Below are 24,565 nucleotides of genomic sequence, written 5' to 3'. Positions count from 1 at the left end.
GTCTTTTGTTTCCAGGTAGAGTGGCCGAATGGTCTAAGGCGCTGGTTTAAGGCACCAGTCTCTTCGGGGGCGTGGGTTCGAATCCCACCTCTATCAGCAGAGTTTGTTTTCTACGATTAATAATATGATGCTTTTGCTAAATAGACTGAGTTTACTTTTGCTTTCGGGTAGAGTGGCCAAGTGGTCCAAGGCGCTGGTTAAAGGCACCATTCCCTTCGGGGCGTGGGTTCGAATCCCACATCTATCAGCCTACTTTGTTTCCTAAGATTAATAATATGAAGCTTTTGCTTATTAGTTTGAGGTGACTTTTGTTTCCAGGTAGAGTGGCCGAGTGGTCTAAGGCGCTGGTTGATGGCACCAGTCTCTTCGGGGGCGTGGGTTCGAGTCCCACCTCTATCAGCAGAGTTTGTTTTCTACGATTAATAATATGATGCTTTTGCTAAATAGACTGAATTTACTTTTGCTTTCGGGTAGAGTAGCCAAGTGGTCTAAGGCGCTGGTTAAAGGCACCATTCCCTTCGGGGCGTGGGTTCGAATCCCACATCTATCAGCCTAGTTTGTTTTCTAGGATTAATAATATGAAGCTTTTGCTTAGTAGTCTGAGGTGACTTTTGTTTCCAGGTAGAGTGGCCGAGTGGTCTAAGGCGCTGGTTGAAGGCACCAGTCTCTTCGGGGGCGTGGGTGCGAATCCCACCTCTGTCAGCCTACTTTGTTTCCTAGGATTAATAATATGAAGCTTTTGCTTATTAGTCTGAGGTGACTTTTGTTTCCAGGAAGAGTGGCCGAATGGTCTAAGGCGCTGGTTTAAGGCACCAGTCTCTTCGGGGGCGTGGGTTCGAGTCCCACGTCTATCAGCAGAGTTTGTTTTCTAAGATTAATAATATGATGCTTTTGCTAAATAGACTGAGTTTACTTTTGCTTTCGGGTAGAGTGGCCAAGTGGTCCAAGGCGCTGGTTAAACGCACCATTCCCTTCGGGGCGTGGGTTCGAATCCCACATCTATCAGCCTATTTTGTTTTCTAGGATTAATAATATGAAGCTTTTGCTTATTAGTCTGAGGTGTCTTTTGTTTCCAGGTAGAGTGGCCGAGTGGTCTTAGGCGCTGTTTTAAGGCACCAGTCTCTTCGGGGGCGTGGGTTCGAATCCCACCTCTGTCAGCCTACTTTGTTTCCTAATATTAATAATATGAAGCTTTTGCTTATTAGTCTGAGGTGACTTTTGTTTCCACGTAGAGTGGCCGAGTGGTCTAAGGCGCTGGTTTAAGGCACCAGTCTCTTCGGGGGCGTGGGTTCGAATCCCACCTCTATCAGCAGAGTTTGTTTTCTACGATTAATAATATGAAGCTTTTGCTAAATAGACTGAGTTTACTTTTGCTTTCGGTTAGAGTGGCCAAGTGGTCCAAGAAGCTGGTTCAAGGCACCATTCCCTTCGGGGCGTGGGTTCGAATCCCACATCTATCAGCCTACTTTGTTTCCTAAGATTAATAATATGAAGCTTTTGCTTATTAGTTTGAGGTGACTTTTGTTTCCAGGTAGAGTGGCCGAGTGGTCTAAGGCGCTGGTTGAAGGCACCAGTCTCTTCGGGGGCGTGGGTTCGAGTCCCACCTCTATCAGCAGAGTTTGTTTTCTACGATTAATAATATGATGCTTTTGCTAAATAGACTGAATTTACTTTTGCTTTCGGGTAGAGTGGCCAAGTGGTCTAAGGCGCTGGTTAAAGGCACCATTCCCTTCGGGGCGTGGGTTCGAATCCCACATCTATCAGCCTACTTTGTTTTCTAGGATTAATAATATGAAGCTTTTGCTTATTAGTCTGAGGTGACTTTTGTTTCCAGGTAGAGTGGCCGAGTGGTCTAAGGTGCTGGTTTAAGGCACCAGTGTTTTCGGGGGCGTGGGTTCGAATCCCACCTCTGTCAGCCTAGTTTGTTTCCTAGGATTAATAATATGAAGCTTTTGCTTATTAGTCTGAGGTGACTTTTGTTTCCAGGTAGAGTGGCCGAATGGTCTAAGGCGCTGGTTTAAGGCACCAGTCTCTTCGGGGGCGTGGGTTCGAATCCCAAATCTATCAGCCTATTTTGTTTTCTAGGATTAATAATATGAAGCTTTTGCTTAGTAGTCTGAGGTGACTTTTGTTTGCAGGTAGAGTGGCCGAGTGGTCTAAGGCGCTGGTTGAAGGCACCAGTCTCTTCGGGGGCGTGGGTTCGAATCCCAAATCTATCAGCCTATTTTGTTTTCTAGGATTAATAATATGAAGCTTTTGCTTATTAGTCTGAGGTGACTTTTGTTTCCAGGAAGAGAGGCCGAATGGTCTAAGGCGCAGGTTTAAGGCACCAGTCTCTTCGGGGGCGTGGGTTCGAATCCCACCTCTATCAGCAGAGTTTGTTTTCTACGATTAATAATATGATGCTTTTGCTAAATAGACTGAGTTTACTTTTGCGTTCGGGTAGAGTGGCCAAGTGGTCCAAGGCGCTGGTTAAAGGCACCATTCCCTTCGGGGCGTGGGTTCGAATCCCACATCTATCAGCCTACTTTGTTTCCTAAGATTAATAATATGAAGCTTTTGCTTATTAGTTTGAGGTGACTTTTGTTTCCAGGTAGAGTGGCCGAGTGGTCTAAGGCGCTGGTTGAAGGCACCAGTCTCTTCGGGGGCGTGGGTTCGAGTCCCACCTCTATCAGCAGAGTTTGTTTTCTACGATTAATAATATGATGCTTTTGCTAAATAGACTGAATTTACTTTTGCTTTCGGGTAGAGTGGCCAAGTGGTCTAAGGCGCTGGTTAAAGGCACCATTCCCTTCGGGGCGTGGGTTCGAATCCCACATCTATCAGCCTACTTTGTTTTCTAGGATTAATAATATGAAGCTTTTGCTTATTAGTCTGAGGTGACTTTTGTTTCCAGGTAGAGTGGCCGAGTGGTCTAAGGTGCTGGTTTAAGGCACCAGTGTTTTCGGGGGCGTGGGTTCGAATCCCACCTCTGTCAGCCTAGTTTGTTTCCTAGGATTAATAATATGAAGCTTTTGCTTATTAGTTTGAGGTGACTTTTGTTTCCAGGTAGAGTGGCCGAGTGGTCTAAGGCGCTGGTTGAAGGCACCAGTCTCTTCGGGGGCGTGGGTGCGAATCCCACCTCTGTCAGCCTACTTTGTTTCCTAGGATTAATAATATGAAGCTTTTGCTTATTAGTCTGAGGTGACTTTTGTTTCCAGGAAGAGTGGCCGAATGGTCTAAGGCGCTGGTTTAAGGCACCAGTCTCTTCGGGTTCGTGGGTTCGAATCCCACCTCTAACACCAGAGTTTGTTTTCTACGATTAATAATATGAAGCTTTTGCTAAATAGACTGAGTTTACTTTTGCTTTCGGGTAGAGTGGCCAAGTGGTCTAAGGCGCTGGTTAAAGGTACCACTCCCTTCGGGGCGTGGGTTCGAATCCCACATCTATCAGCCTACTTTGTTTTCTAGGATTAATAATATGAAGCTTTTGCTTATTAGTCTGAGGTGTCTTTTGTTTCCAGGTAGAGTGGCCGAGTGGTCTAAGGCGCTGGTTTAAGGCACCAGGCTCTTCGGGGGCGTGGGTTCGAATCCCACATCTATCAGCCTATTTTGTTTTCTAGGATTAATAATATGAAGCTTTTGCTTATTAGTCTGAGGTGACTTTTGTTTCCAGGTAGAGTGGACGAGTGTCTAAGGCGCTGGTTTAAGGCACCAGTCTCTTCGGGGGCGTGGGTTCGAATCCCACCTCTATCAGCAGAGTTTGTTTTCTACGATTAATAATATGAAGCTTTTGCTAAATAGACTGAGTTTACTTTTGCTTTCGGGTAGAGCGGCCAAGTGGTCCAAGAAGCTGGTTTAAGGCACCATTCCCTTCGGGGCGTGGGTTCGAATCCCACATCTATCAGCCTACTTTGTTTTCTAGGATTAATAATATGAAGCTTTTGCTTATTAGTCTGAGGTGTCTTTTGTTACCAGGTAGAGTGGCCGAGTGGTCTTAGGCGCTGTTTTAAGGCACCAGTCTCTTCGCCGGCGTTGGTTCGAATCCCACCTCTGTCAGCCTACTTTGTTTCCTAATATTAATAATATGAAGCTTTTGCTTATTAGTTTGAGGTGACTTTTGTTTCCAGGTAGAGTGGCCGAGTGGTCTAAGGCGCTGGTTGAAGGCACCAGTCTCTTCGGGGGCGTGGGTGCGAATCCCACCTCTGTCAGCCTACTTTGTTTCCTAGGATTAATAATATGAAGCTTTTGCTTATTAGTCTGAGGTGACTTTTGTTTCCAGGAAGAGTGGCCGAATGGTCTAAGGCGCTGGTTTAAGGCACCAGTCTCTTCGGGGGCGTGGGTTCGAGTCCCACCTCTATCAGCAGAGTTTGTTTTCTAAGATTAATAATATGATGCTTTTGCTAAATAGACTGAGTTTACTTTTGCTTTCGGGTAGAGTGGCCAAGTGGTCCAAGGCGCTGGTTAAACGCACCATTCCCTTCGGGGCGTGGGTTCGAATCCCACATCTATCAGCCTATTTTGTTTTCTAGGATTAATAATATGAAGCTTTTGCTTATTAATCTGAGGTGTCTTTTGTTTCCAGGTAGAGTGGCCGAGTGGTCTTAGGCGCTGTTTTAAGGCACCAGTCTCTTCGGGGGCGTGGGTTCGAATCCCACCTCTGTCAGCCTACTTTGTTTCCTAATATTAATAATATGAAGCTTTTGCTTATTAGTCTGAGGTGACTTTTGTTTCCACGTAGAGTGGCCGAGTGGTCTAAGGCGCTGGTTTAAGGCACCAGTCTCTTCGGGGGCGTGGGTTCGAATCCCACCTCTATCAGCAGAGTTTGTTTTCTACGATTAATAATATGAAGCTTTTGCTAAATAGACTGAGTTTACTTTTGCTTTCGGTTAGAGTGGCCAAGTGGTCCAAGAAGCTGGTTCAAGGCACCATTCCCTTCGGGGCGTGGGTTCGAATCCCACATCTATCAGCCTACTTTGTTTCCTAAGATTAATAATATGAAGCTTTTGCTTATTAGTTTGAGGTGACTTTTGTTTCCAGGTAGAGTGGCCGAGTGGTCTAAGGTGCTGGTTTAAGGCACCAGTGTTTTCGGGGGCGTGGGTTCGAATCCCACCTCTGTCAGCCTAGTTTGTTTCCTAGGATTAATAATATGAAGCTTTTGCTTATTAGTCTGAGGTGACTTTTGTTTCCAGGTAGAGTGGCCGAATGGTCTAAGGCGCTGGTTTAAGGCACCAGTCTCTTCGGGTTCGTGGGTTCGAATCCCACCTCTAACACCAGAGTTTGTTTTCTACGATTAATAATATGAAGCTTTTGCTAAATAGACTGAGTTTACTTTTGCTTTCGGGTAGAGTGGCCAAGTGGTCTAAGGCGCTGGTTAAAGGCACCACTCTCTTCGGGGCGTGGGTTCGAATCCCACATCTATCAGCCTAATTTGTTTTCTAGGATTAATAATATGAAGCTTTTGCTTATTAGTCTGAGGTGTCTTTTGTTTCCAGGTAGAGTGGCCGAGTGGTCTAAGGCGCTGGTTTAAGGCACCAGGCTCTTCGGGGGCGTGGGTTCGAATCCCACATCTATCAGCCTATTTTGTTTTCTAGGATTAATAATATGAAGCTTTTGCTTATTAGTCTGAGGTGACTTTTGTTTCCAGGTAGAGTGGACGAGTGTCTAAGGCGCTGGTTTAAGGCACCAGTCTCTTCGGGGGCGTGGGTTCGAATCCCACCTCTATCAGCAGAGTTTGTTTTCTACGATTAATAATATGAAGCTTTTGCTAAATAGACTGAGTTTACTTTTGCTTTCGGGTAGAGCGGCCAAGTGGTCCAAGAAGCTGGTTTAAGGCACCATTCCCTTCGGGGCGTGGGTTCGAATCCCACATCTATCAGCCTACTTTGTTTTCTAGGATTAATAATATGAAGCTTTTGCTTATTAGTCTGAGGTGTCTTTTGTTACCAGGTAGAGTGGCCGAGTGGTCTTAGGCGCTGTTTTAAGGCACCAGTCTCTTCGCCGGCGTTGGTTCGAATCCCACCTCTGTCAGCCTACTTTGTTTCCTAATATTAATAATATGAAGCTTTTGCTTAATAGTTTGAGGTGACTTTTGTTTCCAGGTAGAGTGGCCGAGTGTTCTAAGGCGCTGGTTGAAGGCACCAGTCTCTTCGGGGGCGTGGGTTCGAGTCCCACCTCTATCAGCAGAGTTTGTTTTCTACGAGTAATAATATGATGCTTTTGCTAAATAGACTGAATTTACTTTTGCTTTCGGGTAGAGTGGCCAAGTGGTCTAAGGCGCTGGTTAAAGGCACCATTCCCTTCGGGGCGTGGGTTCGAAACCCACATCTATCAGCCTACTTTGTTTTCTAGGATTAATAATATGAAGCTTTTGCTTATTAGTCTGAGGTGACTTTTGTTTCCAGGTAGAGTGGCCGAGTGGTCTAAGGTGCTGGTTTAAGGCACCAGTGTTTTCGGGGGCGTGGGTTCGAATCCCACCTCTGTCAGCCTAGTTTGTTTCCTAGGATTAATAATATGAAGCTTTTGCTTATTAGTCTGAGGTGACTTTTGTTTCCAGGTAGAGTGGCCGAATGGTCTAAGGCGCTGGTTTAAGGCACCAGTCTCTTCGGGGGCGTGGGTTCGAGTCCCACCTCTATCAGCAGAGTTTGTTTTCTACGAGTAATAATATGATGCTTTTGCTAAATAGACTGAATTTACTTTTGCTTTCGGGTAGAGTGGCCAAGTGGTCTAAGGCGCTGGTTAAAGGCACCATTCCCTTCGGGGCGTGGGTTCGAAACCCACATCTATCAGCCTACTTTGTTTTCTAGGATTAATAATATTAAGCTTTTGCTTATTAGTCTGAGGTGACTTTTGTTTCCAGGTAGAGTGGCCGAGTGGTCTAAGGTGCTGGTTTAAGGCACCAGTGTTTTCGGGGGCGTGGGTTCGAATCCCACATCTATCAGCCTATTTTGTTTTCTAGGATTAATAATATGAAGCTTTTGCTTATTAGTCTGAGGTGACTTTTGTTTCCAGGTAGAGTGGACGAGTGTCTAGGGCGCTGGTTTAAGGCACCAGTCTCTTCGGGGGCGTGAGTTCGAATCCCAACTCTATCAGCAGAGTTTGTTTTCTACGATTAATAATATGAAGCTTTTGCTAAATAGACTGAGTTTACTTTTGCTTTCGGGTAGAGCGGCCAAGTGGTCCAAGAAGCTGGTTTAAGGCACCATTCCCTTCGGGGCGTGGGTTCGAATCCCACATCTATCAGCCTACTTTGTTTTCTAGGATTAATAATATGAAGCTTTTGCTTATTAGTCTGAGGTGTCTTTTGTTTCCAGGTAGAGTGGCCGAGTGGTCTTAGGCGCTGTATTAAGGCACCAGTCGCTTCGCCGGCGTTGGTTCGAATCCCACCTCTGTCAGCCTACTTTGTTTCCTAATATTAATAATATGAAGCTTTTGCTTATTAGTTTGAGGTGACTTTTGTTTCCAGGTAGAGTGGCCGAGTGGTCTAAGGCGCTGGTTGAAGGCACCAGTCTCTTCGGGGGCGTGGGTGCGAATCCCACCTCTGTCAGCCTACTTTGTTTCCTAGGATTAATAATATGAAGCTTATGCTAAATAGACTGAGTTTACTTTTGCTTTCGGGTAGAGTGGCCAAGTGGTCTAAGGCGCTGGTTAAAGGCACCATTCCCTTCGTGGCGTGGGTTCGAATCCCACATCTTTCAGCCTATTTTGTTTTCTAGGATTAATAATATGAAGATTCTGCTTATTAGTCTGAGGTGACTTTTGTTTCCAGGTCGAGTGGTCGAGTGGTCTATGGCGCTGGTTTAAGGCACCAGTCTCTTCGGGGGCGTGGGTTCGAATCCCACCTCTATCAGCCTACTTTCTTTCCTAGGATTAATAATATGAAGCTTTTGCTTATTAGTCTGAGGTGACTTTTGTTTCCAGGTAGAGTGGCCGAGTGGTCTAAGGCGCTGGTTTAAGGCACCAGTCTCTTCGGGGGCGTGGGTTCGAATCCCACCTCTATCAGCAGAGTTTGTTTTCTACGATTAATAATATGACGCTTTTGCTAAATAGACTGAGTTTACTTTTGCTTTCGGGTAGAGTGGCCAAGTGGTCCAAGGCGCTGGTTTAAGGCACTATTCTCTTCGGGGCGTGGGTTCGCATCCCACATCTATCAGCCTACTTTGTTTTCTAGGATTAATAATATGAAGCTTTTGCTTATTAGTCTAAGGTGTCTTTTGTTTCCAGGTAGAGTGGACGAGTGGTCTTAGGCGCTGGTTTAAGGCACCAGTCTCTTCGGGGGCGTGGGTTCGAATCCCACCTCGATCAGCACAGTTTGTTTTCTACGATTAATAATATGAAGCTTTTGCTAAATAGATTGAGTTTACTTTTGCTTTCGGGTAGAGTGGCCAAGTGGTCCAAGAAGCTGGCACCATTCCCTTCGGGGCGTGGGTTCGCATCCCACATCTATCAGCCTACTTTGTTTTCTAGGATTAATAATATGAAGCTTTTGCTTATTAGTCTGAGGTGGCTTATGTTTCCAGGTAGAGTGGCCGAGTGGTCTAAGGCGCTGGTTTAAGGCACCAGTCTCTTCGGGGGCGTGGGTTCGCATATCACATCTATAAGCCTACTTTTTTTCCTAAGATTAATAATACGAAGCTTTTGCTTATTAGTCTGAGGTGACTTTTGTTTGCAGGAAGAGTGGCTGAGTGGTCTAAGGCGCTGGTTTAAGGCACCAGTCTCTTCGGGGGCGTGGGTTCGAATCCCACGTCTATCAGCCTATTTTGTTTTCTAGGATTAATAATATGAAGCTTTTGCTTAGTAGTCTGAGGTGACTTTTGTTTCCAGGTAGAGTGGCCGAGTGGTCTTAGGCGCGGGTTTAAGGCACCAGTCTATTCGGGGGCGTGGGCTCGAATCCCACCTCTGTCAGCCTACTTTGTTTCCTAAGATTAATAATATGAAAATTTTCCTAATTAGTCTGAGGAGACTTTTGTTTCCAGGTAGAGTGGTCGAGTGGTCTATGGCGCTGGTTTAAGGCACCAGTCTCTTCGGGGGCGTGGGTTCGAATCCCACCTCGATCAGCAGAGTTAGTTTTCTACGATTAATAATATGAAGCTTTTGCTAAATAGATTGAGTTTACTTTTGCTTTCGGGTAGAGTGGCCAAGTGGTCCAAGAAGCTGGTTTAAGGCACCATTCCCTTCGGGGCGTGGGTTCGCATCCCACATCTATCAGCCTACTTTGTTTTCTAGGATTAATAATATGAAGCTTTTGCTTATTAGTCTGAGGTGGCTTTTGTTTCCAGGTAGAGTGGCCGAGTGGTCTAAGGCGCTGGTTTAAGGCACCAGTCTCTTCGGGGGCGTGGGTTCGCATCTCACACCTATCCGCCTACTTTGTTTTCTAGGATTAATAATATGAAGCTTTTGCTTATTAGTCTGAGGTGGCTTTTGTTTCCAGGTAGAGTGGCCGAGTGGTCTAAGGCGCTGGTTTAAGGCACCAGTCTCTTCGGGGGCGTGGGTTCGCATCTCACATCTATCCGCCTACTTTGTTTTCTAGGATTAATAATATGAAGCTTTTGCTGATTAGTCTGAGGTGGCTTTTGTTTCCAGGTAGAGTGGCCGAGTGGTCTAAGGCGCTGGTTTAAGGCACCAGTCTCTTCGGGGGCGTGAGTTCGAATCCCACCTCTATCAGCAGAGTTTGTTTTCTACGATTAATAATATGAAGCTTTTGCTAAATAGACTGAGTTTACTTTTGCTTTCGGGTAGAGTGGCCAAGTGGTCCAAGGCGCTGGTTTAAGGCACTATTCCCTTCGGGGCGTGGGTTCGCATCCCACATCTATCAGCCTACTTTGTTTTCTAGGGTTAATAATATGAAGCTTTTGCTTATTAGTCTAAGGTGTCTTTTGTTTCAAGGTAGAGTGGCCGAGTGGTCTAAAGCGCTGGTTTAAGGCACCAGCCTCTTCGAAGGCGTGGGTTCGAATCCTACCTCTGTCAGCCTACTTTGTTTCCTTAGATATAAATATGAAGCTTTTGCTTATTAGTCTGAGGTGACTTTTGTTTCTAGGTACAGTAACCGAGTGGTCTAAGGCGCTGGTTTAAGGCACCAGTCTCTTCGGGGGCGTGGGTTCGAATCCCACTTCTATCAGCAGAGTTTGTTTTCTACGATTAATAATATGAAGCTTTTGCTTAATAGACTGAGTTTACTTTTGCTTTCGGGTAGAGTGGCCAAGTGGTCCAAGAAGCTGGTTTAAGGCACTATTCCCTTCGGGGCGTGGGTTCGCATCCCACATCTATCAGCCTACTTTGTTTTCTAGGATTAATAATATGAAGCTTTTGCTTAGTAGTCTGAGGTGACTTTTGTTTCCAGGTAGAGTGGCCGATTGGTCTAAGGCGGGGGTTTAAGGCACCAGTCTATTCGGGGGCGTGGGCTCGAATCCCACCTCTGTCAGCCTACTTTGTTTCCTAAGATTAATAATATGAAAATTTTCCTAATTAGTCTGAGGAGACTTTTGTTTCCAGGTAGAGTGGACGAGTGGTCTAAGGCGCTGGTTTAAGGCACCAGTCTCTTCGGGGGCGTGGGTTCGAATCCCATCTCTATCAGCAGAGTTTGTTTTCTACGATTAATAATATGAAGCTTTTGCTAAATAGACTGAGTTTACTTTTGCTTTCGGGTAGAGTGACCAAGTAGTCCAAGAAGCTGGCTTAAGGCACCATTCCCTTCGGGGCGTGGGTTCGCATCCCACATCTATCAGCCTACTTTGTTTTCTAGGATTAATAATATGAAGCTTTTGCTTATTAGTCTGAGGTGGCTTTTGTTTCCAGGTAGAGTGGCCGAGTGGTCCAAGAAGCTGGTTTAAGGCACCAGTCTCTTCGGGGGCGTGGGTTCGCACCCCACATCTATCAGCCTACTTGGTTTTCTAGGATTAATAATATGAAGCTTTTGCTTATTAGTCTGAGGTGGCTTTTTTTTTTCAGGTAGAGTGGCCGAGTGGTCTATGGCGCTGGTTTAAGGCACCAGTCACTTCGGGGGCGTGGGTTCGAATCCCACCTGTGTCAGCCTATTTTTTTCCTAAGATTAATAATATGAAGCTTTTGCTTATTAGTCTGAGGTGTCTTTTGTTTCAAGGAAGAGTGGACGAGTGGTCTAAGGCGCTGGTTTAAGGCACCAGTCTCTTCGGGGGCGTGGGTTCGAATCCCACCTCGATCAGCAGAGTTTGTTTTCTACGATTAATAATATGAAGCTTTTGCTAAATAGACTGAGTTTACTTTTGCTTTCGGTTAGAGTGGCCAAGTGGTCCAAGAAGCTGGTTTAAGGCACTATTCCCTTCGGGGCGTGGGTTCGCATCGCACATCTATCAGCCTACTTTGTTTTCTAGGATTAATAATATGAAGCTTTTGCTTATTAGTCTGAGGTGGCTTTTGTTTCCAGGTAGAGTGGCCGAGAGGTCTAAGGCGCTGGTTTAAAGGACCAGTCTATTCGGGGGTGTGGGTTCGAGTCCCACGTCTATCAGCCTATTTTGTTTTCTAGGATTAATAATATGAAGCTTTTGCTTAGTAGTCTGAGGTGACTTTTGTTTCCAGGTAGAGTGGCCGAGTGGTCCAAGGCGCGGGTTTAAGGCACCAGTCTATTCGGGGGCGTGGGCTCGAATCCCACCTCTATCAGCCTACTTTGTTTCCTAGGATTAATAATATGAAGCTTTTGCTTATTAGTCTGAGGTGACTTTTGTTTCCAGGTAGAGTGGCCGAGAGGTCTAAGGCGCTGGTTTAAAGCACCAGTCTCCTCTGGGCCTGGGTTCGAATCCCACGTCCATCAGCCTTTTTTTGTTTTCTAGGATTAATAATATGAAGCTTTTGCTTAGTAGTCTGAGGTGACTTTTGTTTCCAGGTAGAGTGGCCGAGTGGTCTAAGGCGCGGGTTTAAGGCACCAGTCTATTCGGGGGCGTGGGCTCGAATCCCACCTCTATCAGCCTACTTTGTTTCCTAGGACTAATAATATGAAGCTTTTGCTTATTAGTCTGAGGTGTTTTTTGTTTCCAGGTAGAGTGGCCGAGTGGTCTAAGGCGCGGGTTTAAGGCACCAGTCTATTCGGGGGCGTGGGCTCGAATCCCACATCTATCAGCCTACTTTGTTTTCTAGGATTAATAATATGAAGCTTTTGCTTATTAGTCTGAGGTGGCTTTTGTTTCCAGGTAGAGTGGCCGAGAGGTCTAAGGCGCTGGTTTAAAGCACCAGTCTCTTCTGGGCCTGGGTTCGAATCCCACGTCCATCAGCCTATTTTGTTTTCTAGGATTAATAATATGAAGCTTTTGCTTAGTAGTCTGAGGTGACTTTTGTTTCCAGGTAGAGTGGCCGAGTGGTCTAAGGCGCGGGTTTAAGGCACCAGTCTATTCGGGGGCGTGGGCTCGAATCCCACCTCTATCAGCCTACTTTGTTTCCTAGGATTAATAATATGAAGCTTTTGCTTATTAGTCTTAGGTGTCTTTTGTTTCCAGGTAGAGTGGACGAGTGGTCTAAGGCGCTGGTTTAAGGCACCAGTCTCTTCGGGGGCGTGGATTCGAATCCCACCTCTATCAGCAGAGTTTGTTTTCTACGATTAATAATATGAAGCTTTTGCTAAATAGACTGAGTTTACTTTTGCTTTCGGGTAGAGTGGCCAAGTGGTCCAAGGCGCTGGTTTAAGGCACTATTCTCTTCGGGGCGTGGGTTCGCATCCCACATCTATCAGCCTACTTTGTTTTCTAGGATTAATAATATGAAGCTTTTGATTATTAGTCTGAGGTGGCTTTTGTTTCCAGGTAGAGTGGCCAAGTGGTCCAAGAAGCTGGCTTAAGGCACCAGTCTCTTCGGGGGCGTGGGTTCGAATCCCACCTCTATCAGCCTACTTTGTTTCCTAGGACTAATAATATGAAGCTTTTGCTTATTAGTCTGAGGTGACTTTTGTTTCCAGGTAGAGTGGCCAAGTGGTCCAAGGCGCTGGTTTAAGGCACTATTCCCTTCGGGGCTTGGGTTCGCATCCCACATCTATCAGCCTACTTTGTTTTCTAGGATTAATAACATGAAGCTTTTGCTTATTAGTCTAAGGTGTCTTTTGTTTCCAGGTAGAGTGGCCGAGTGGTCTAAAGCGCTGGTTTAAGGCACCAGTCTCTTCGGGGGCGTGGGTTCGAATCCTTCCTCTGTCAGCTTACTTTGTTTCCTAAGATATAAATATGAAGCTTTTGCTTATTAGTCTGAGGTGACTTTTGTTTCCAGGTAGAGTGGCCGAGTGGTCTAAGGCGCTGGTTTAAGGCACCAGTCTCTTCGGGGGCGTGGGTTCGAATCCCACTTCTATCAGCAGAGTTTGTTTTCTACGATTAATAATATGAAGCTTTTGCTAAATAGACTGAGTTTACTTTTGCTTTCGGGTAGAGTGGCCAAGTGGTCCAAGAAGCTGGTTTAAGGCACTATTCCCTTCGGGGCGTGGGCTCGCATCCCACATCTATCAGCCTACTTTGTTTTCTAGGATTAATAATATGAAGCTTTTGATTATTAGTCTGAGGTGGCTTTTGTTTCCAGGTAGAGTGGCCAAGTGGTCCAAGAAGCTGGCTTAAGGCACCAGTCTCTTCGGGGGCGTGGGTTCGAATCCCACCTCTATCAGCCTACTTTGTTTCCTAGGACTAATAATATGAAGCTTTTGCTTATTAGTCTGAGGTGACTTTTGTTTCCAGGTAGAGTGGCCAAGTGGTCCAAGGCGCTGGTTTAATGCACTATTCCCTTCGGGGCTTGGGTTCGCATCCCACATCTATCAGCCTACTTTGTTTTCTAGGATTAATAACATGAAGCTTTTGCTTATTAGTCTAAGGTGTCTTTTGTTTCCAGGTAGAGTGGCCGAGTGGTCTAAAGCGCTGGTTTAAGGCACCAGTCTCTTCGGGGGCGTGGGTTCGAATCCTACCTCTGTCAGCTTACTTTGTATCCTAAGATATAAATATGAAGCTTTTGCTTATTAGTCTGAGGTGACTTTTGTTTCCAGGTAGAGTGGCCGAGTGGTCTAAGGCGCTGGTTTAAGGCACCAGTCTCTTCGGGGGCGTGGGTTCGAATCCCACTTCTATCAGCAGAGTTTGTTTTCTACGATTAATAATATGAAGCTTTTGCTAAATAGACTGAGTTTACTTTTGCTTTCGGGTAGAGTGGCCAAGTGGTCCAAGAAGCTGGTTTAAGGCACTATTCCCTTCGGGGCGTGGGTTTGCATCCCACATCTATCAGCCTACTTTGTTTTCTAGGATTAATAATATGAAGCTTTTGCTTATTAGTCTGAGGTGGCTTTTGTTTCCAGGTAGAGTGGCCGAGAGGTCTAAGGCGCTGGTTTAAAGCACCAGTCTCTTCGGGGGCGTGGGTTCGAATCCCACGTCTATCAGCCTATTTTGTTTTCTAGGATTAATAATATGAAGCTTTTGCCTAGTAGTCTGAGGTGACTTTTGTTTCCAGGTAGAGTGGCCGAGTGGTCTAAGGCGGGGGTTTAAGGCACCAGTCTATTCGGGGGCGTGGGCTCGAATCCCACCTCTATCAGCCTACTTTGTTTCCTAGGATTAATAATATGAAGCTTTTGCTTATTAGTCTGAGGTGACTTTTGTTTCCAGGTAGAGTGGCCGAGAGGTCTAAGGCGCTGGTTTAAAGCACCAGTCTCTTCGGGGGCGTGGGTTCGAGTCCCACGTCTATCAGCCAATTTTGTTTTCTAGGATTAATAATATGAAGCTTTTGCTTAGTAGTCTGAGGTGACTTTTGCTTCCAGGTAGAGTGGCCGAGTGGTCTAAGGCGCGGGTTTAAGGGACCAGTCTATTCGGGGGCGTGGGCTCGTATCCCACCTCTATCAGCCTACTTTGTTTCCTAGGACTAATAATATGAAGCTTTTGCTTATTAGTCTGAGGTGTCTTTCGTTTCCAGGTAGAGTGGCCGAGTGGTCTAAGGCGCGGGTTTAAGGCACCAGTCTATTCGGGGGCGTGGGCTCGAATCCCACCTCTATCAGCCTACTTTGTTTCCTAGGATTAATAATATGAAGCTTTTGCTTATTAGTCTTAGGTGTCTTTTGTTTCCAGGTAGAGTGGACGAGTGGTCTAAGGCGCTGGTTTAAGGCACCAGTCTCTTCGGGGGCGTGGATTCGAATCCCACCTCTATCAGCAGAGTTTGTTTTCTACGATTAATAATATGAAGCTTTTGCTAAATAGACTGAGTTTACTTTTGCTATCGGGTAGAGTGGCCAAGTGGTCCAAGGCGCTGGTTTAAGGCACTATTCTCTTCGGGGCGTGGGTTCGCATCCCACATCTATCAGCCTACTTTGTTTTCTAGGATTAATAATATGAAGCTTTTGATTATTAGTCTGAGGTGGCTTTTGTTTCCAGGTAGAGTGGCCAAGTGGTCCAAGAAGCTGGCTTAAGGCACCAGTCTCTTCGGGGGCGTGGGTTCGAATCCCACCTCTATCAGCCTACTTTGTTTCCTAGGACTAATAATATGAAGCTTTTGCTTATTAGTCTGAGGTGACTTTTGTTTCCAGGTAGAGTGGCCAAGTGGTCCAAGGCGCTGTTTTAAGGCACTATTCCCTTCGGGGCTTGGGTTCGCATCCCACATCTATCAGCCTACTTTGTTTTCTAGGATTAATAACATGAAGCTTTTGCTTATTAGTCTAAGGTGTCTTTTGTTTCCAGGTAGAGTGGCCGAGTGGTCTAAAGCGCTGGTTTAAGGCACCAGTCTCTTCGGGGGCGTGGGTTCGAATCCTTCCTCTGTCAGCTTACTTTGTTTCCTAAGATATAAATATGAAGCTTTTGCTTATTAGTCTGAGGTGACTTTTGTTTCCAGGTAGAGTGGCCGAGTGGTCTAAGGCGCTGGTTTAAGGCACCAGTCTCTTCGGGGGCGTGGGTTCGAATCCCACTTCTATCAGCAGAGTTTGTTTTCTACGATTAATAATATGAAGCTTTTGCTAAATAGACTGAGTTTACTTTTGCTTTCGGGTAGAGTGGCCAAGTGGTCCAAGAAGCTGGTTTAAGGCACTATTCCCTTCGGGGCGTGGGCTCGCATCCCACATCTATCAGCCTACTTTGTTTTCTAGGATTAATAATATGAAGCTTTTGATTATTAGTCTGAGGTGGCTTTTGTTTCCAGGTAGAGTGGCCAAGTGGTCCAAGAAGCTGGCTTAAGGCACCAGTCTCTTCGGGGGCGTGGGTTCGAATCCCACCTCTATCAGCCTACTTTGTTTCCTAGGACTAATAATATGAAGCTTTTGCTTATTAGTCTGAGGTGACTTTTGTTTCCAGGTAGAGTGGCCAAGTGGTCCAAGGCGCTGGTTTAATGCACTATTCCCTTCGGGGCTTGGGTTCGCATCCCACATCTATCAGCCTACTTTGTTTTCTAGGATTAATAACATGAAGCTTTTGCTTATTAGTCTAAGGTGTCTTTTGTTTCCAGGTAGAGTGGCCGAGTGGTCTAAAGCGCTGGTTTAAGGCACCAGTCTCTTCGGGGGCGTGGGTTCGAATCCTACCTCTGTCAGCTTACTTTGTATCCTAAGATATAAATATGAAGCTTTTGCTTATTAGTCTGAGGTGACTTTTGTTTCCAGGTAGAGTGGCCGAGTGGTCTAAGGCGCTGGTTTAAGGCACCAGTCTCTTCGGGGGCGTGGGTTCGAATCCCACTTCTATCAGCAGAGTTTGTTTTCTACGATTAATAATATGAAGCTTTTGCTAAATAGACTGAGTTTACTTTTGCTTTCGGGTAGAGTGGCCAAGTGGTCCAAGAAGCTGGTTTAAGGCACTATTCCCTTCGGGGCGTGGGTTTGCATCCCACATCTATCAGCCTACTTTGTTTTCTAGGATTAATAATATGAAGCATTTGCTTATTAGTCTGAGGTGGCTTTTGTTTCCAGGTAGAGTGGCCGAGAGGTCTAAGGCGCTGGTTTAAAGCACCAGTCTCTTCGGGGGCGTGGGTTCGAATCCCACGTCTATCAGCCTATTTTGTTTTCTAGGATTAATAATATGAAGCTTTTGCCTAGTAGTCTGAGGTGACTTTTGTTTCCAGGTAGAGTGGCCGAGTGGTCTAAGGCGGGGGTTTAAGGCACCAGTCTATTCGGGGGCGTGGGCTCGAATCCCACCTCTATCAGCCTACTTTGTTTCCTAGGATTAATAATATGAAGCTTTTGCTTATTAGTCTGAGGTGACTTTTGTTTCCAGGTAGAGTGGCCGAGAGGTCTAAGGCGCTGGTTTAAAGCACCAGTCTCTTCGGGGGCGTGGGTTCGAATCCCACGTCTATCAGCCAATTTTGTTTTCTAGGATTAATAATATGAAGCTTTTGCTTAGTAGTCTGAGGTGACTTTTGCTTCCAGGTAGAGTGGCCGAGTGGTCTAAGGCGCGGGTTTAAGGCACCAGTCTATTCGGGGGCGTGGGCTCGTATCCCACCTCTATCAGCCTACTTTGTTTCCTAGGACTAATAATATGAAGCTTTTGCTTATTAGTCTGAGGTGTCTTTTGTTTCCAGGTAGAGTGAACGAGTGGTCTAAGGCGCTGGTTTAAGGCACCAGTCTCTTCGGGGGCGTGGGTTCGAATCCCACCTCTATCAGCCTACTTTGTTTTCTACGATTAATAATATGAAGCTTTTGCTAAATAGACTGAGTTTAATTTTGCTTTCGGGTAGATTGGCCAAGTGGTCCAAGAAGCTGGCTTAAGGCACCATTCCCTTCGGGGCGTGGGTTCGCATCCCACATCTATCAGCCTACTTTGTTTTCTAGGATTAATAATATGAAGCTTTTGCTTATTAGTCTGAGGTGGCTTTTGTTTCCAGGTAGAGTGGCCGAGTGGTCCAAGAAGCTGGTTTAAGGCACCAGTCTCTTCGGGGGCGTGGGTTCGAATCCCACCTCTATCAGCCTACTTTGTTTCCTAGGACTAATAATATGAAGCTTTTGCTTATTAGTCTGAGGTGACTATTGCTTCCAGGTAGAGTGGCCGAGTGGTCTAAGGCGCTGGTTTAAGGTACCAGTCTCTTCGTGGGCGTGGGTTCGAATCCTACCTCTGTCAGCCTACTTTGTTTCCTTAGATATAAATATGAAGCTTTTGCTTATTAGTCTGAGGTGACATTTGTTTCCAGGTAGAGTGGCCGAATGGTCTAAGGGGCTGGTTTAAGCCACCAGTCTCTTCGGGGGCGTGGGTTCGAGTCCCACCTCTATCAGCAGAGTTTGTTTTCTACGATTAATAATATGATGCTTTTGCTAAATAGACTGAGTTTACTTTTGCTTTCGGGTAGAGTGGCCAAGTGGTCCAAGGCGCTGGTTAAAGGCACCATTCCCTTTGCGCGTGGGTTCGAATCCCACATCTATCAGCCTAATTTGTTTTCTAGGATTAATAATATGAAGCTTTTGCTTATTAGTCTGAGGTGTCTTTTGTTTCCAGGTAAAGTGGCCGAGTGGTCTTAGGCGCTGTTTTAAGGCACCAGTCTCTTCGGGGGCGTGGGTTCGAATCCCACCTCTGTCGGCCTACTTTGTTTCCTAAGATTAATAATGTGAAGCTTTTGCTTATTAGTCTAGGTGACTTTTGTTTCCAGGTATAGTGACCGAGTGGTCTATGGCGCTGGTTTAAGGCACCATTCCCTTCGGGACGTGGGTTCGCATCCCACATCTATCAGCCTACTTTTTTCCCTAAGATTAATAATATGAAGCTTTTGCTTATTAGTCTGAGGTGACTATTGCTTCCAGGTAGAGTGGCCGAGTGGTCTAAGGCGCTGGTTTAAGGTACCAGTCTCTTCGTGGGCGTGGGTTCGAATCCTACCTCTGTCAGCCTACTTTGTTTCCTTAGATATAAATATGAAGCTTTTGCTTATTAGTCTGAGGTGACTTTTGTTTCCAGGTAGAGTGGCCGAGTGGTCTTAGGCGCTGTTTTAAGGCACCAGTCTCTTCGGGGGCGTGGGTTCGAATCCCACCTCTGTCAGCCTACTTTTTTTCCTAAGATTAATAATATGAAGCTTTTCCTTATTAGTCTGAGGTGTGTTTTGTTTCCAGGTAGAGTGGCCGAGTGGTCTAAGGCGCTGGTTGAAGGCACCAGTCTCTTCGGGGGCGTGGGTGCGAATCGCACCTCTGTCAGCCTACTTTGTTTCCTAGGATTAATAATATGAAGCTTTTGCTTATTAGTCTGAGGTGACGTCTGTTTCCAGGAAGAGTGGCCGAATGGTCTAAGGGGCTGGTTTAAGCCACCAGTCTCTTCGGGGGCGTGGGTTCGAGTCCCACCTCTATCAGCAGAGTTTGTTTTCTACGATTAATAATATGATGCTTTTGCTAAATAGACTGAGTTTACTTTTGCTTTCGGGTAGAGTGGCCAAGTGGTCCAAGGCGCTGGTTAAAGGCACCATTCCCTTCGGGGCTTGGGTTCGAATCCCACATCTATCAGCCTATTTTGTTTTCTAGGATTAATAATATGAAGCTTTTGCTTATTAGTCTGAGGTGTCTTTTGTTTCCAGGTAGAGTGGCCGAGTGGTCTTAGGCGCTGTTTTAAGGCACCAGTCTCTTCGGGGGCGTGGGTTCGAATCCCACCTCTGTCGGCCTACTTTGTTTCCTAAGATTAATAATGTGAAGCTTTTGCTTATTAGTCTAGGTGACTTTTGTTTCCAGGTATAGTGACCGAGTGGTCTATGGCGCTGGTTTAAGGCACCATTCCCTTCGGGACGTGGGTTCGCATCCCACATCTATCAGCCTACTTTTTTCCCTAAGATTAATAATATGAAGCTTTTGCTTATTAGTCTGAGGTTTCTTTTGTTTCCAGGTAGAGTGGCCGAGTGGTCTAAGGCGCTGGTTGAAGGCACCAGTCTCTTCGGGGGCGTGGGTGCGAATCCCACCTCTGTCAGCCTACTTTGTTTCCTAGGATTAATAATATGAAGCTTTTGCTTATTAGTCTGAGGTGACGTCTGTTTCCAGGAAGAGTGGCCGAATGGTCTAAGGGGCTGGTTTAAGCCACCAGTCTCTTCGGGGGCGTGGGTTCGAGTCCCACCTCTATCAGCAGAGTTTGTTTTCTACGATTAATAATATGATGCTTTTGCTAAATAGACTGAGTTTACTTTTGCTTTCGGGTAGAGTGGCCAAGTGGTGCAAGGCGCTGGTTAAAGGCACCATTCCCTTTGGGCGTGGGTTCGAATCCCACATCTATCAGCCTATTTTGTTTTCTAGGATTAATAATAAGAAGCTTTTGCTTATTAGTCTGAGGTGTCTTTTGTTTCCAGGTAGAGTGGCCGAGTGGTCTTAGGCGCTGTTTTAAGGCACCAGTCTCTTCGGGGGCGTGGGTTCGAATCCCACCTCTGTCGGCCTACTTTGTTTCCTAAGATTAATAATATGAAACTTTTGCTTATTAGTCTGAGGTGTCTTTTGTTTCCAGGTAGAGTGGCCGAGTGGTCTAAGGCGCTGGTTGAAGGCACCAGTCTCTTCGGGGGCGTGGGTGCGAATCCCACCTCTGTCAGCCTACTTTGTTTCCTAGGATTAATAATATGAAGCTTTTGCTAAATAGACTGAGTTTACTTTTGCTTCCAGGTAGAGTGGCCGAGTGGTCTAAGGCGCTGGTTTAAGGCACCAGTCTCTTCGTGGGCGTGGGTTCGAATCCTACCTCTGTCAGCCTACTTTGTTTCCTTAGATATAAATATGAAGCTTTTGCTTATTAGTCTGAGGTGACTTTTGTTTCCAGGTAGAGTGGCCGAGTGGTCTTAGGCGCTGTTTTAAGGCACCAGTCTCTTCGGGGGCGTGGGTTCGAATCCCACCTCTGTCAGCCTACTTTTTTTCCTAAGATTAATAATATGAAGCTTTTGCTTATTAGTCTGAGGTGTCTTTTGTTTCCAGGTAGAGTGGCCGAGTGGTCTAAGGCGCTGGTTGAAGGCACCAGTCTCTTCGGGGGCGTGGGTGCGAATCCCACCTCTGTCAGCCTACTTTGTTTCCCAGGATTAATATTATGAAGCTTTTGCTAAATAGACTGAGTTTACTTTTGCTTTCGGGTAGAGTGGCCAAGTGGTCCAAGAAGCTGGCTTAAGGCACCATTCCCTTCGGGGCGTGGGTTCGCATCCCACATCTATCAGCCTACTTTGTTTTCTAGGATTAATAATATGAAGCTTTTGCTTATTAGTCTGAGGTGGCTTTTGTTTCCAGGTAGAGTGGCCGAGTGGTCCAAGAAGCTGGTTTAAGGCACCAGTCTCTTCGGGGGCGTGGGTTCGAATCCCACCTCTATCAGCCTACTTTGTTTCCTAGGACTAATAATATGAAGCTTTTGCTTATTAGTCTGAGGTGACTATTGCTTCCAGGTAGAGTGGCCGAGTGGTCTAAGGCGCTGGTTTAAGGCACCAGTCTCTTCGTGGGCGTGGGTTCGAATCCTACCTCTGTCAGCCTACTTTGTTTCCTTAGATATAAATATGAAGCTTTTGCTTATTAGTCTGAGGTGACTTTTGTTTCCAGGTAGAGTGGCCGAGTGGTCTTAGGCGCTGTTTTAAGGCACCAGTCTCTTCGGGGGCGTGGGTTCGAATCCCACCTCTGTCAGCCTACTTTTTTTCCTAAGATTAATAATATGAAGCTTTTGCTTATTAGTCTGAGGTGTCTTTTGGTTCCAGGTAGAGTGGCCGAGTGGTCTAAGGCGCTGGTTGAAGGCACCAGTCTCTTCGGGGGCGTGGGTGCGAATCCCACCTCTGTCAGCCTACTTTGTTTCCTAGGATTAATAATATGAAGCTTTTGCTAAATAGACTGAGTTTACTTTTGCTTTCGGGTAGAGTGGCCAAGTGGTCCAAGAAGCTGGCTCAAGGCACCATTCCCTTCGGGGCGTGGGTTCGCATCCCACAACTATCAGCCTACTTTGTTTTCTAGGATTAATAATATGAAGCTTTTGCTTTTTAGTCTGAGGTGGCTTTTGTTTCCAGGTAGAGTGGCCGAGTGGTCCAAGAAGCTGGTTTAAGGCACCAGTCTCTTCGTGGGCGTGGGTTCGAATCCTACCTCTGTCAGCCTACTTTGTTTCCTTAGATATAAATATGAAGCTTTTGCTTATTAGTCTGAGGTGACTTTTGTTTCCAGGTAGAGTGGCCGAGTGGTCTAAGGCGCTGGTTTAAGGCACCAGTCTCTTCGGGGGCGTGGGTTCGAATCCCACTTCTATCAGCAGAGTTTGTTTTCTACGATTAATAATATGAAGCTTTTGCTAAATAGACTGAGTTTACTTTTGCTTTCGGGTAGAGTGGCCAAGTGGTCCAAGAAGCTGGTTTAAGGCACTATTCCCTTCGGGGCGTCGGTTCGCATCCCACATCTATCAGCCTACTTTGTTTTCTAGGATTAATAATATGAAGCTTTTGCTTAGTAGTCTGAGGTGACTTTTGTTTCCAGGTAGAGTGGCCGAGTGGTCTAAGGCGCGGGTTTAAGGCACCAGTCTATTCGGGGGCTTGGGCTCGAATCCCACATCTATCAGATTACTTTGTTTCCTAGGATTAATAATATGAAGCTTTTGCTTATTAGTCTGAGGTGACTTTTGTTTCCAGGTAGAGTGGCCGAGAGGTCTAAGGCGCTGGTTTAAAGCACCAGTCTCTTCGGGGGCGTGGGTTCGAATCCCACGTCTATCAGCCTATTTTGTTTTCTAGGATTAATAATATGAAGCTTTTGCTTAGTAGTCTGAGGTGACTTTTGCTTCCAGGTAGAGTGGCCGAGTGGTCTAAGGCGCGGGTTTAAGGCACCAGTCTATTCGGGGGCGTGGGCTCGTATCCCACCTCTATCAGCCTACTTTGTTTCCAAGGATTAATAATATGAAGCTTTTGCTTATTAGTCTGAGGTGTCTTTTGTTTCCAGGTAGAGTGAACGAGTGGTCTAAGGCGCTGGTTTAAGGCACCAGTCTCTTCGGGGGCGTGGGTTCGAATCCCACCTCTATCAGCCTACTTTGTTTTCTACGATTAATAATATGAAGCTTTTGCTAAATAGACTGAGTTTACTTTTGCTTTCGGGTAGAGTGGCCAAGTGGTCCAAGAAGCTGGCTTAAGGCACCATTCCCTTCGGGGCGTGGGTTCGCATCCCACATCTATCAGCCTACTTTGTTTTCTAGGATTAATAATATGAAGCTTTTGCTTATTAGTCTGAGGTGGCTTTTGTTTCCAGGTAGAGTGGCCGAGTGGTCCAAGAAGCTGGTTTAAGGCACCAGTCTCTTCGGGGGCATGGGTTCGAATCCCACCTCTATCAGCCTACTTTGTTTCCTAGGACTAATAATATGAAGCTTTTGCTTATTAGTCTGAGGTGACTATTGCTTCCAGGTAGAGTGGCCGAGTGGTCTTAGGCGCTGGTTTAAGACACCAGTCTCTTCGGGGGCGTGGGTTCGAATCCCACCTCTATCAGCCTACTTTGTTTCCTAGGACTTATAATATGAAGCTTTTGCTTATTAGTCTGAGGTGACTATTGCTTCCAGGTAGAGTGGCCGAGTGGTCTAAGGCGCTGGTTTAAGGCACCAGTCTCTTCGTGGGCGTGGGTTCGAATCCTACCTCTGTCAGCCTACTTTGTTTCCTTAGATATAAATATGAAGCTTTTGCTTATTAGTCTGAGGTGACTTTTGTTTCCAGGTAGAGTGGCCGAGTGGTCTAAGGCGCTGGTTTAAGGCACCAGTCTCTTCGGGGGCGTGGGTTCGAATCCCACTTCTATCAGCAGAATTTGTTTTCTACGATTAATAATATGAAGCTTTTGCTAAATAGACTGAGTTTACTTTTGCTTTCGGGTAGAGTGGCCAAGTGGTCCAAGAAGCTGGTTTAAGGCACTATTCCCTTCGGGGCGTCGGTTCGCATCCCACATCTATCAGCCTACTTTGTTTTCTAGGATTAATAATATGAAGCTTTTGCTTAGTAGTCTGAGGTGACTTTTGTTTCCAGGTAGAGTGGCCGAGTGGTCTAAGGCGCGGGTTTAAGGCACCAGTCTATTCGGGGGCTTGGGCTCGAATCCCACCTCTATCAGATTACTTTGTTTCCTAGGATTAATAATATGAAGCTTTTGCTTATTAGTCTGAGGTGACTTTTGTTTCCAGGTAGAGTGGCCGAGAGGTCTAAGGCGCTGGTTTAAAGCACCAGTCTCATCGGGGGCGTGGGTTCGAATCCCACGTCTATCAGCCTATTTTGTTTTCTAGGATTAATAATATGAAGCTTTTGCTTAGTAGTCTGAGGTGACTTTTGCTTCCAGGTAGAGTGGCCGAGTGGTCTAAGGCGCGGGTTTAAGGCACCAGTCTATTCGGGGGCGTGGGCTCGTATCCCACCTCTATCAGCCTACTTTGTTTCCAAGGATTAATAATATGAAGCTTTTGCTTATTAGTCTGAGGTGTCTTTTGTTTCCAGGTAGAGTGGCCGAGTGGTCTAAGGCGCTGGTTGAAGGCACCAGTCTCTTCGGGGGCGTGGGTGCGAATCCCACCTCTGTCAGCCTACTTTGTTTCCTAGGATTAATAATATGAAGCTTTTGCTTATTAGTCTGAGGTGACGTCTGTTTCCAGGAAGAGTGGCCGAATGGTCTAAGGGGCTGGTTTAAGCCACCAGTCTCTTCGGGGGCGTGGGTTCGAGTCCCACCTCTATCAGCAGAGTTTGTTTTCTACGATTAATAATATGATGCTTTTGCTAAATAGACTGAGTTTACTTTTGCTTT

The 24,565-nt window shown here is 46.0% G+C and overlaps 54 non-coding genes across 54 annotated transcripts; all 54 read left to right on the top strand.

Annotated features, from left to right (window-relative positions):
- The first annotated feature begins 14 nt into the window (after nucleotides 1-14).
- On the top strand, nucleotides 15-96 carry TRNAL-AAG (transfer RNA leucine (anticodon AAG)). The gene has a single exon. It is a non-coding gene; the product is annotated as a tRNA-Leu (tRNA).
- Nucleotides 97-317: 221 nt separating this feature from the next.
- Nucleotides 318-399, top strand: TRNAH-AUG (transfer RNA histidin (anticodon AUG)). Its single transcript has one exon. It is a non-coding gene; the product is annotated as a tRNA-His (tRNA).
- A 373-nt stretch (nucleotides 400-772) lies between these two features.
- On the top strand, nucleotides 773-854 carry TRNAL-AAG (transfer RNA leucine (anticodon AAG)). The gene has a single exon. It is a non-coding gene; the product is annotated as a tRNA-Leu (tRNA).
- Nucleotides 855-1,075: 221 nt separating this feature from the next.
- Nucleotides 1,076-1,157, top strand: TRNAL-AAG (transfer RNA leucine (anticodon AAG)). The gene has a single exon. It is a non-coding gene; the product is annotated as a tRNA-Leu (tRNA).
- A 70-nt stretch (nucleotides 1,158-1,227) lies between these two features.
- On the top strand, nucleotides 1,228-1,309 carry TRNAL-AAG (transfer RNA leucine (anticodon AAG)). Its single transcript has one exon. It is a non-coding gene; the product is annotated as a tRNA-Leu (tRNA).
- Nucleotides 1,310-1,530: 221 nt separating this feature from the next.
- Nucleotides 1,531-1,612, top strand: TRNAL-AAG (transfer RNA leucine (anticodon AAG)). Its single transcript has one exon. It is a non-coding gene; the product is annotated as a tRNA-Leu (tRNA).
- Nucleotides 1,613-1,833: 221 nt separating this feature from the next.
- Nucleotides 1,834-1,915, top strand: TRNAL-AAG (transfer RNA leucine (anticodon AAG)). Its single transcript has one exon. It is a non-coding gene; the product is annotated as a tRNA-Leu (tRNA).
- Nucleotides 1,916-2,592: 677 nt separating this feature from the next.
- Nucleotides 2,593-2,674, top strand: TRNAL-AAG (transfer RNA leucine (anticodon AAG)). Its single transcript has one exon. It is a non-coding gene; the product is annotated as a tRNA-Leu (tRNA).
- Nucleotides 2,675-2,895: 221 nt separating this feature from the next.
- On the top strand, nucleotides 2,896-2,977 carry TRNAL-AAG (transfer RNA leucine (anticodon AAG)). The gene has a single exon. It is a non-coding gene; the product is annotated as a tRNA-Leu (tRNA).
- A 223-nt stretch (nucleotides 2,978-3,200) lies between these two features.
- On the top strand, nucleotides 3,201-3,281 carry TRNAL-AAG (transfer RNA leucine (anticodon AAG)). Its single transcript has one exon. It is a non-coding gene; the product is annotated as a tRNA-Leu (tRNA).
- A 221-nt stretch (nucleotides 3,282-3,502) lies between these two features.
- On the top strand, nucleotides 3,503-3,584 carry TRNAL-AAG (transfer RNA leucine (anticodon AAG)). Its single transcript has one exon. It is a non-coding gene; the product is annotated as a tRNA-Leu (tRNA).
- A 676-nt stretch (nucleotides 3,585-4,260) lies between these two features.
- TRNAL-AAG (transfer RNA leucine (anticodon AAG)) lies at nucleotides 4,261-4,342 on the top strand. The gene has a single exon. It is a non-coding gene; the product is annotated as a tRNA-Leu (tRNA).
- A 221-nt stretch (nucleotides 4,343-4,563) lies between these two features.
- TRNAL-AAG (transfer RNA leucine (anticodon AAG)) lies at nucleotides 4,564-4,645 on the top strand. Its single transcript has one exon. It is a non-coding gene; the product is annotated as a tRNA-Leu (tRNA).
- A 70-nt stretch (nucleotides 4,646-4,715) lies between these two features.
- On the top strand, nucleotides 4,716-4,797 carry TRNAL-AAG (transfer RNA leucine (anticodon AAG)). Its single transcript has one exon. It is a non-coding gene; the product is annotated as a tRNA-Leu (tRNA).
- A 221-nt stretch (nucleotides 4,798-5,018) lies between these two features.
- TRNAL-AAG (transfer RNA leucine (anticodon AAG)) lies at nucleotides 5,019-5,100 on the top strand. Its single transcript has one exon. It is a non-coding gene; the product is annotated as a tRNA-Leu (tRNA).
- Nucleotides 5,101-5,170: 70 nt separating this feature from the next.
- On the top strand, nucleotides 5,171-5,255 carry TRNAL-AAG (transfer RNA leucine (anticodon AAG)). Its single transcript has one exon. It is a non-coding gene; the product is annotated as a tRNA-Leu (tRNA).
- Nucleotides 5,256-5,473: 218 nt separating this feature from the next.
- On the top strand, nucleotides 5,474-5,555 carry TRNAL-AAG (transfer RNA leucine (anticodon AAG)). Its single transcript has one exon. It is a non-coding gene; the product is annotated as a tRNA-Leu (tRNA).
- Nucleotides 5,556-6,079: 524 nt separating this feature from the next.
- TRNAL-AAG (transfer RNA leucine (anticodon AAG)) lies at nucleotides 6,080-6,161 on the top strand. The gene has a single exon. It is a non-coding gene; the product is annotated as a tRNA-Leu (tRNA).
- A 221-nt stretch (nucleotides 6,162-6,382) lies between these two features.
- On the top strand, nucleotides 6,383-6,464 carry TRNAL-AAG (transfer RNA leucine (anticodon AAG)). Its single transcript has one exon. It is a non-coding gene; the product is annotated as a tRNA-Leu (tRNA).
- A 70-nt stretch (nucleotides 6,465-6,534) lies between these two features.
- On the top strand, nucleotides 6,535-6,616 carry TRNAL-AAG (transfer RNA leucine (anticodon AAG)). Its single transcript has one exon. It is a non-coding gene; the product is annotated as a tRNA-Leu (tRNA).
- Nucleotides 6,617-6,837: 221 nt separating this feature from the next.
- Nucleotides 6,838-6,919, top strand: TRNAL-AAG (transfer RNA leucine (anticodon AAG)). Its single transcript has one exon. It is a non-coding gene; the product is annotated as a tRNA-Leu (tRNA).
- Nucleotides 6,920-7,746: 827 nt separating this feature from the next.
- On the top strand, nucleotides 7,747-7,828 carry TRNAL-AAG (transfer RNA leucine (anticodon AAG)). Its single transcript has one exon. It is a non-coding gene; the product is annotated as a tRNA-Leu (tRNA).
- Nucleotides 7,829-7,898: 70 nt separating this feature from the next.
- Nucleotides 7,899-7,980, top strand: TRNAL-AAG (transfer RNA leucine (anticodon AAG)). The gene has a single exon. It is a non-coding gene; the product is annotated as a tRNA-Leu (tRNA).
- Nucleotides 7,981-8,649: 669 nt separating this feature from the next.
- On the top strand, nucleotides 8,650-8,731 carry TRNAL-AAG (transfer RNA leucine (anticodon AAG)). The gene has a single exon. It is a non-coding gene; the product is annotated as a tRNA-Leu (tRNA).
- Nucleotides 8,732-8,953: 222 nt separating this feature from the next.
- On the top strand, nucleotides 8,954-9,035 carry TRNAL-AAG (transfer RNA leucine (anticodon AAG)). Its single transcript has one exon. It is a non-coding gene; the product is annotated as a tRNA-Leu (tRNA).
- A 525-nt stretch (nucleotides 9,036-9,560) lies between these two features.
- Nucleotides 9,561-9,642, top strand: TRNAL-AAG (transfer RNA leucine (anticodon AAG)). The gene has a single exon. It is a non-coding gene; the product is annotated as a tRNA-Leu (tRNA).
- An 827-nt stretch (nucleotides 9,643-10,469) lies between these two features.
- TRNAL-AAG (transfer RNA leucine (anticodon AAG)) lies at nucleotides 10,470-10,551 on the top strand. The gene has a single exon. It is a non-coding gene; the product is annotated as a tRNA-Leu (tRNA).
- Nucleotides 10,552-10,925: 374 nt separating this feature from the next.
- Nucleotides 10,926-11,007, top strand: TRNAL-AAG (transfer RNA leucine (anticodon AAG)). The gene has a single exon. It is a non-coding gene; the product is annotated as a tRNA-Leu (tRNA).
- Nucleotides 11,008-13,199: 2,192 nt separating this feature from the next.
- Nucleotides 13,200-13,281, top strand: TRNAL-AAG (transfer RNA leucine (anticodon AAG)). Its single transcript has one exon. It is a non-coding gene; the product is annotated as a tRNA-Leu (tRNA).
- A 524-nt stretch (nucleotides 13,282-13,805) lies between these two features.
- TRNAL-AAG (transfer RNA leucine (anticodon AAG)) lies at nucleotides 13,806-13,887 on the top strand. Its single transcript has one exon. It is a non-coding gene; the product is annotated as a tRNA-Leu (tRNA).
- Nucleotides 13,888-13,956: 69 nt separating this feature from the next.
- On the top strand, nucleotides 13,957-14,038 carry TRNAL-AAG (transfer RNA leucine (anticodon AAG)). Its single transcript has one exon. It is a non-coding gene; the product is annotated as a tRNA-Leu (tRNA).
- Nucleotides 14,039-14,259: 221 nt separating this feature from the next.
- TRNAF-AAA (transfer RNA phenylalanine (anticodon AAA)) lies at nucleotides 14,260-14,341 on the top strand. Its single transcript has one exon. It is a non-coding gene; the product is annotated as a tRNA-Phe (tRNA).
- A 222-nt stretch (nucleotides 14,342-14,563) lies between these two features.
- On the top strand, nucleotides 14,564-14,645 carry TRNAF-AAA (transfer RNA phenylalanine (anticodon AAA)). The gene has a single exon. It is a non-coding gene; the product is annotated as a tRNA-Phe (tRNA).
- A 1,131-nt stretch (nucleotides 14,646-15,776) lies between these two features.
- Nucleotides 15,777-15,858, top strand: TRNAL-AAG (transfer RNA leucine (anticodon AAG)). The gene has a single exon. It is a non-coding gene; the product is annotated as a tRNA-Leu (tRNA).
- A 524-nt stretch (nucleotides 15,859-16,382) lies between these two features.
- On the top strand, nucleotides 16,383-16,464 carry TRNAL-AAG (transfer RNA leucine (anticodon AAG)). Its single transcript has one exon. It is a non-coding gene; the product is annotated as a tRNA-Leu (tRNA).
- A 69-nt stretch (nucleotides 16,465-16,533) lies between these two features.
- TRNAL-AAG (transfer RNA leucine (anticodon AAG)) lies at nucleotides 16,534-16,615 on the top strand. The gene has a single exon. It is a non-coding gene; the product is annotated as a tRNA-Leu (tRNA).
- Nucleotides 16,616-16,836: 221 nt separating this feature from the next.
- On the top strand, nucleotides 16,837-16,918 carry TRNAF-AAA (transfer RNA phenylalanine (anticodon AAA)). The gene has a single exon. It is a non-coding gene; the product is annotated as a tRNA-Phe (tRNA).
- A 222-nt stretch (nucleotides 16,919-17,140) lies between these two features.
- TRNAF-AAA (transfer RNA phenylalanine (anticodon AAA)) lies at nucleotides 17,141-17,222 on the top strand. Its single transcript has one exon. It is a non-coding gene; the product is annotated as a tRNA-Phe (tRNA).
- A 525-nt stretch (nucleotides 17,223-17,747) lies between these two features.
- Nucleotides 17,748-17,829, top strand: TRNAL-AAG (transfer RNA leucine (anticodon AAG)). Its single transcript has one exon. It is a non-coding gene; the product is annotated as a tRNA-Leu (tRNA).
- Nucleotides 17,830-17,899: 70 nt separating this feature from the next.
- TRNAL-AAG (transfer RNA leucine (anticodon AAG)) lies at nucleotides 17,900-17,981 on the top strand. The gene has a single exon. It is a non-coding gene; the product is annotated as a tRNA-Leu (tRNA).
- Nucleotides 17,982-18,050: 69 nt separating this feature from the next.
- TRNAL-AAG (transfer RNA leucine (anticodon AAG)) lies at nucleotides 18,051-18,132 on the top strand. Its single transcript has one exon. It is a non-coding gene; the product is annotated as a tRNA-Leu (tRNA).
- A 522-nt stretch (nucleotides 18,133-18,654) lies between these two features.
- TRNAL-AAG (transfer RNA leucine (anticodon AAG)) lies at nucleotides 18,655-18,736 on the top strand. Its single transcript has one exon. It is a non-coding gene; the product is annotated as a tRNA-Leu (tRNA).
- A 69-nt stretch (nucleotides 18,737-18,805) lies between these two features.
- On the top strand, nucleotides 18,806-18,887 carry TRNAL-AAG (transfer RNA leucine (anticodon AAG)). Its single transcript has one exon. It is a non-coding gene; the product is annotated as a tRNA-Leu (tRNA).
- Nucleotides 18,888-20,472: 1,585 nt separating this feature from the next.
- TRNAL-AAG (transfer RNA leucine (anticodon AAG)) lies at nucleotides 20,473-20,554 on the top strand. The gene has a single exon. It is a non-coding gene; the product is annotated as a tRNA-Leu (tRNA).
- Nucleotides 20,555-20,623: 69 nt separating this feature from the next.
- On the top strand, nucleotides 20,624-20,705 carry TRNAL-AAG (transfer RNA leucine (anticodon AAG)). The gene has a single exon. It is a non-coding gene; the product is annotated as a tRNA-Leu (tRNA).
- A 373-nt stretch (nucleotides 20,706-21,078) lies between these two features.
- On the top strand, nucleotides 21,079-21,160 carry TRNAL-AAG (transfer RNA leucine (anticodon AAG)). Its single transcript has one exon. It is a non-coding gene; the product is annotated as a tRNA-Leu (tRNA).
- Nucleotides 21,161-21,230: 70 nt separating this feature from the next.
- On the top strand, nucleotides 21,231-21,312 carry TRNAL-AAG (transfer RNA leucine (anticodon AAG)). Its single transcript has one exon. It is a non-coding gene; the product is annotated as a tRNA-Leu (tRNA).
- Nucleotides 21,313-21,381: 69 nt separating this feature from the next.
- Nucleotides 21,382-21,463, top strand: TRNAL-AAG (transfer RNA leucine (anticodon AAG)). Its single transcript has one exon. It is a non-coding gene; the product is annotated as a tRNA-Leu (tRNA).
- Nucleotides 21,464-21,987: 524 nt separating this feature from the next.
- Nucleotides 21,988-22,069, top strand: TRNAL-AAG (transfer RNA leucine (anticodon AAG)). Its single transcript has one exon. It is a non-coding gene; the product is annotated as a tRNA-Leu (tRNA).
- A 373-nt stretch (nucleotides 22,070-22,442) lies between these two features.
- Nucleotides 22,443-22,524, top strand: TRNAF-AAA (transfer RNA phenylalanine (anticodon AAA)). Its single transcript has one exon. It is a non-coding gene; the product is annotated as a tRNA-Phe (tRNA).
- Nucleotides 22,525-23,201: 677 nt separating this feature from the next.
- Nucleotides 23,202-23,283, top strand: TRNAL-AAG (transfer RNA leucine (anticodon AAG)). The gene has a single exon. It is a non-coding gene; the product is annotated as a tRNA-Leu (tRNA).
- Nucleotides 23,284-23,353: 70 nt separating this feature from the next.
- Nucleotides 23,354-23,435, top strand: TRNAL-AAG (transfer RNA leucine (anticodon AAG)). The gene has a single exon. It is a non-coding gene; the product is annotated as a tRNA-Leu (tRNA).
- Nucleotides 23,436-23,504: 69 nt separating this feature from the next.
- On the top strand, nucleotides 23,505-23,586 carry TRNAL-AAG (transfer RNA leucine (anticodon AAG)). The gene has a single exon. It is a non-coding gene; the product is annotated as a tRNA-Leu (tRNA).
- Nucleotides 23,587-23,959: 373 nt separating this feature from the next.
- TRNAF-AAA (transfer RNA phenylalanine (anticodon AAA)) lies at nucleotides 23,960-24,041 on the top strand. Its single transcript has one exon. It is a non-coding gene; the product is annotated as a tRNA-Phe (tRNA).
- The last annotated feature ends 524 nt before the right edge of the window (nucleotides 24,042-24,565 follow it).

The sequence above is a fragment of the Phalangium opilio genome, unplaced genomic scaffold (genome assembly GCF_054372755.1).
Source record: "Phalangium opilio isolate 3A_F unplaced genomic scaffold, DU_Popi_V2 ptg000061l_1, whole genome shotgun sequence".
In the NCBI taxonomy this organism is placed as follows: domain Eukaryota; kingdom Metazoa; phylum Arthropoda; class Arachnida; order Opiliones; family Phalangiidae; genus Phalangium; species Phalangium opilio.
Note: the sequence above shows the minus strand (reverse complement) of the source record. Positions and strands in the feature narration are given on the sequence as shown.